Below are 5891 nucleotides of genomic sequence, written 5' to 3'. Positions count from 1 at the left end.
CCAGTTCAGATGTGGCCATATGCAAATCAGTCTGACCCTGTGCCTCATGGGAACAGTCCAGCCCGAACTGCCAAGCCATGCCTTCCCTGGACCGGAAACAAGCTTCCTAGGACCGGTTTCTGGCATTTCAGCCGTCTTCAGCCAGGCTTGCTTGAATCCAGTGGCAAAGTGAGCAAGGGACTCACGTCTGAGCATACCCTGCCAACTTATGGCGAACAAAGCGGTACAAAAGGGGGTGGTGAGGGACGGAGCATCAGAACCAATCAAACACTCACACCCAGTCAACAGATCTGGGTTTAATCCATCACCGTTCTTTAGCCCACTCTGCCACCCCAGTTCAGACATGGCCATATGCAAATCAGTCTGACCCTGTGCCTCATGGGAACAGTCCACCCCGAACTGCCAAGCCATGCCTTCCCTGGACCGGAAACAAGCTTCCTAGGACCGGTTTCTGGCATTTCAGCCGTCTTCAGCCAGGCTTGCTTGAATCCAGTGGCAAAGTGAGCAAGGGACTCGCGTCTGAGCATACCCTGCCAACTTAAGGCGAACAAAGCGGTACAAAAGGGGGTGGTGATGGACGGAGCATTAGAACCAATCAAACACTCACACCCAGTCAACGGATCTGGGTTTAATCCATCACCGTTCTTTAGCCCACTCTGCCACCCCAGTTCAGACATGGCCATATGCAAATCAGTCTGACCCTGTGCCTCATGGGAACAGTTTAGCCCGAACTGCCAAGCCATGCCTTCCCTGGACCGGAAACAAGCTTCCTAGGACCGGTTTCTGGCATTTCAGCTGTCTTCAGCCAGGCTTGCTTGAATCCAGTGGCAAAGTGAGCAAGGGACTCACGTCTGAGCATACCCTGCCAACTTATGGCGAACAAAGCGGTACAAAAGGGGGTGGTGATGGACGGAGCATCAGAACCAATCAAACACTCACACCCAGTCAACAGATCTGGGTTTAATCCATCACCGTTCTTTAGCCCACTCTGCCACCCCAGTTCAGACATGGCCATATGCAAATCAGTCTGACCCTGTGCCTCATGGGAACAGTCCAGCCCGAACTGCCAAGCCATGCCTTCCCTGGACCGGAAACAAGCTTCTTAGGACCGGTTTCTGGCATTTCAGCCGTCTTCAGCCAGGCTTGCTTGAATCCAGTGGCAAAGTGAGCAAGGGACTCACGTCTGAGCATACCCTGCCAACTTATGGCGAACAAAGCGGTACAAAAGGGGGTGGTGATGGACGGAGCATCAGAACCAATTACACACTCACACCCAGTCAACAGATCTGGGTTTGATCCATCACCGTTCTTTAGCCCACTCTGCCACCCCAGTTCAGACATGGCCATATGCAAATCAGTCTGACCCTGTGCCTCATGGGAACAGTCCAGCCCGAACTGCCAAGCCATGCCTTCCCTGGACCGGAAACAAGCTTCCTAGGACCGGTTTCTGGCATTTCAGCCGTCTTCAGCCAGGCTTGCTTGAATCCAGTGGCAAAGTGAGCAAGGGACTCACGTCTGAGCATACCCTGCCAACTTATGGCGAACAAAGCGGTACAAAAGGGGGTGGTGATGGACGGAGCATCAGAACCAATCAAACACTCACACCCAGTCAACAGATCTGGGTTTGATCCATCACCGTTCTTTAGCCCACTCTGCCACCCCAGTTCAGACATGGCCATATGCAAATCAGTCTGACCCTGTGCCTCATGGTAACAGTCCAGCCCGAACTGCCAAGCCATGCCTTCCCTGGACCGGAAACAAGCTTCCTAGAACCGGTTCCTGGCATTTCAGCCGTCTTCAGCCAGGCTTGCTTGAATCCAGTGGCAAAGTGAGCAAGGGACTCACGTCTGAGCATACCCTGCCAACTTATGGCGAACAAAGCGGTACAAAAGGGGGTGGTGATGGACGGAGCATCAGAACCAATCAAACACTCACACCCAGTCAACAGATCTGGGTTTGATCCATCACCGTTCTTTAGCCCACTCTGCCACCCCAGTTCAGACATGGCCATATGCAAATCAGTCTGACCCTGTGCCTCATGGGAACAGTCCAGCCCGAACTGCCAAGCCATGCCTTCCCTGGACCGGAAACAAGCTTCCTAGGCCGGTCCTCTGCCAAACCTCTGAAGACCCTTGGACTCTAGTCTATACACACTGTACCTCAATTTGGTGCAGTAAATATAGAGCCAGTTTCTTACATATAGTCCCTGGAACTAGGCTGTAATTGACATTTTTACATTCCTTATTGTGTCAACATCACATCCCATCTACAAGCTCCTACACATTTCAAGGAGTCTAAGGATACAAGCTCATCCCTACTATAGTTTATTAAAAAACACTTACTTTTTAATATGCCACAGGCAGCGTCGCTGGCCACTTTCTGGACGCTGACGGGTGCAGACAAGCTTGCCTTAGGCGTGCCTTTGGCACGCCCTCTGCACATCTGCGCAGCACCCGTTTTTATCGGCATACCCCCCTTGACGACTAGAGCATGCATGAACCCAAAATGGCGTCTCTAGTCATCCCACAAGGAAGTGAGCACTTTGGCCCAGGTGGGGCTCCCATGCTCCCCCGAAATCGAGAACAAATTCAAATTCAGGGCACATTCAAATTCATATTCAAATTCAGAGCTGGGCGCTAAAGCAGTGGCAGAACAAATAACAACCCTGATAAAACTCCCCGGATACAAAAGATTAGGAGGTAAAGGAACGTAGCGAACAGGTAAGAGACAAGGTATGAATACCGAATTAAAATCAGCGAGCAGTGTGAAATGCAAAGTTATAATACAATTTAAAAGTACAAACCACACAAGGGCTCAATTAACCTTTCAGGGGCTCAAACTTCCTAAATACTGATTACAGTAGTCTGTGACAAGCATTTAATGTACTGAGTTGGCTTTCTGTCATGAAATTAGGCGCAAAATATGCTTTGCGAAAGCAATTCAACAAAATATTAAAGAAATATGATTCATGTCTTTTACAAGTCGCTAATCTTATTCATAGGATTTAAACAGTGTTACAAATGATTTATGATGTAAAGACACTTTTTGAATTTAAAACAATAGTAAATGGTTGGTAAAATGACTTAGGGCCTGAATAAAATGTTGGGTAGACCGCCACCGGCAGGCCGTCAGTGGCTGTTCGCCCGCCGACAGCCCCTGAGACTGGCTGCCGGATTACAATACCAGCGGTCGGACCCACAGCGGTTGGGGGGAAGACCGCCACCTCCGCCAGAATCAGTGATCCTGACAGGGGTGCAGTCGGATTCGTAGTCCTGAAAGGCTGCGGTGCTGAGGCAGGCATCGCCTTCGGGATTACGATATCCCTTTTCGGACAGCCTTTTCATGACGGGAAGACCGCCATAAAAAGGCTCTCAGTAACAGAATTTGGGGGCTCCAAACAGGGTCCCTGTCCATCGTGGGCCACTGCAAAGTGGACCTTGGGGCAAATATAGTGCCCCCCATGCACCTCCATACACGGTATGCCGTGCTTTACGTGGTGCATGGCACAGTCCATGGATGTGCAGGAAGTACTCCTTGTCACAGCGGCTTGTGTTGTGGCTCTTTTTCTGGGCCGGAGCACAAGCTGCCATGAAAAGGAGCACTTTGTGACCACCAGCCTGGTGGTCGCATCGTAATGGGGCGGTCAGACTGCAGCCTTCTTGTTGGGAGGTCTCCTGACCACCCAACAAGCAGGCGGCAGTCTGACAGGCTGTCTGACTGCCCGCTATCATAATCAGTCCCTAAAATATTATCCATATGTTTTGCCAGCCAATTCAACGTATTTTAAAAACAATTGTTCTAACTTTTATTTAGATATGCAACTTTCACCTATTTACTAACAAATCTCAACGTGAAAAAAACGTAATTTCATAGTTTACAGGATTTGGAATTAGCAAGTGAAATGTTAAGTAAGTAATATTTTGTCAACCATTGTTTACATTTGTCTTTCAATCCTTTATCTTTTCTAATGTTTAAAACTTTGTGATTGGGTGATAAAATTCTTAAAGGTAATTTAAAACCATTTACTAACCAATACCACTTTAATTGTAACATCAACTAAATAAAAACTAATAAAAAGCTTGGTTAAAAAAACTTTTCATAGCATTTTATCAACTATTCTCTACTTATTCTAAATATATAGAACAACAAAATAGTAATTATTTCCGAACATTATTTTGCTTGTATTACATGTATGATTTAAATAACTACTTCACTATTTGGGTATTATTTAAAAAATATTTCTGAATTTATAAGTATTATTAAGGCAGTATTTGTGCTTGTTTTCATTTATTGCTTCCCTTGGAATTTATATGAATTATGTTTGTTATTATTTTTATATTATACACATATTTCATATGCTATCCTTAGAACACAGAAACATTTTGGGGCCGATTCCGATCCTGGAAAAACCGGGTACGAATCGTCAGACGGAGCGGTTTCTCCGTCCGACTCGTACCCAGGAAAACCACCTTACAAACCCGCAAGTACGATTCGTACAGAAACACCATTTCCGTACGAATCGTAAAAAACACCGACCGGCTAAAATATACCCACAATTCCGATCCGGGACACCGCGTACGCGACATTCGCACGGAGTCAGACAGCGTTTTACGGACCAGCAAGTACGATTCGTACCCACAGCACTTCGCATGGCAATATTTTTACGGGACCCAAAAAGTGCCGGAAATGCTAAGTACGCCACGATACACGGCGAAAAGGGGGCCCGGTACGCACCGTACCTCCATCCCTACACGTCTGCACCGTACCCCCACCCCCGTATGTACGGTGCGTACCGCCACCCCCCGTATGTACAGTGCGTACCCCCACCCCCCGTATGTACGGTGCGTACTTACGGGGGGTGGGGGTATGCTCCGTACCTACGGGGTGGGGTGGGCGTACGCTCTGTACCTACGGGGGTGGGGTGGGGGTACGGCGCGTAAATGGGGGGGCTGGGGGTACAGCGCGTACTTGGGGGGTGGGCTGGGGGGTGTTCGGCGCGTATACGGGCACATGTTTGGACGTCTCCATGGTTGCTATGGGAGTTCGCTCCGTATGGTGTTTTTTCCATACGGTTGTGCATTCGGACGGACGGGACGGATCGTACTTGCGCGCTCGGACTTCAGTTTCCCGATTCGTACGTAAAACTGTCCGGGGACGTGTCGGACACTTTTTCCGACCCGAGGACGTGTCGGGGAATTTTCCCAATGCGATTCGTATGGATTTTTTAACATACGAATCGTACTTGCCAGTTTGTACGGGATTTGTACGATTCGTACGTCAAAAAATCCGGATACGATTCGTACGGGGAATATTTTTAACGGATCGGAATCGGCACCTTTATGTTAGTGTTGAGTTATTTTAGTTACTTAACCAGTATGTTTGTATCAAATTTTAGATATGTAAAATCCTTGGTTCACACTTCTGCCTCTCATGTGACGCTAGCATTGTTCTTTTGTTTTTATGTCTATAGTGCCTGCATCTAATCCAGCCATTGACTTTTAATTATTTTTTTTTTTACCTAAAAATAGCTCTCCCAAAATATGACCACATTTTTTAACTACACTCGTTTTCGGGAAGAGGATTTGCCTGTAGCTTTCTGTGAAATTAAATAAATGACTGCATTTTTAGTTATCATATTAATAATTACAGCTTCCTCTTGTAAAGTCAATATGCGAAACTAATGATGCTGAATTGCGATGGATTAAACCCAGATCTGTGACTGGGGGTGAATGTTTTGCCAATGTGCAACATTCCGTCCATCATCTTGTGTGTTTTGCTGTTCGCCCTATGTGGGAAGGGTATGCCCAGACGTGGGTCCCATGCTCACTACGCCACTGGAGTCAAGCTATCCTGGCTGAAGAGGGGTGAAACCCCAAAACCGGTCCTAGGAT

Source organism: Triturus cristatus, chromosome 3_2 (genome assembly GCF_964204655.1).
Source record: "Triturus cristatus chromosome 3_2, aTriCri1.1, whole genome shotgun sequence".
Classification (NCBI taxonomy): Eukaryota; Metazoa; Chordata; class Amphibia; order Caudata; family Salamandridae; genus Triturus; species Triturus cristatus.
Note: the sequence above shows the minus strand (reverse complement) of the source record.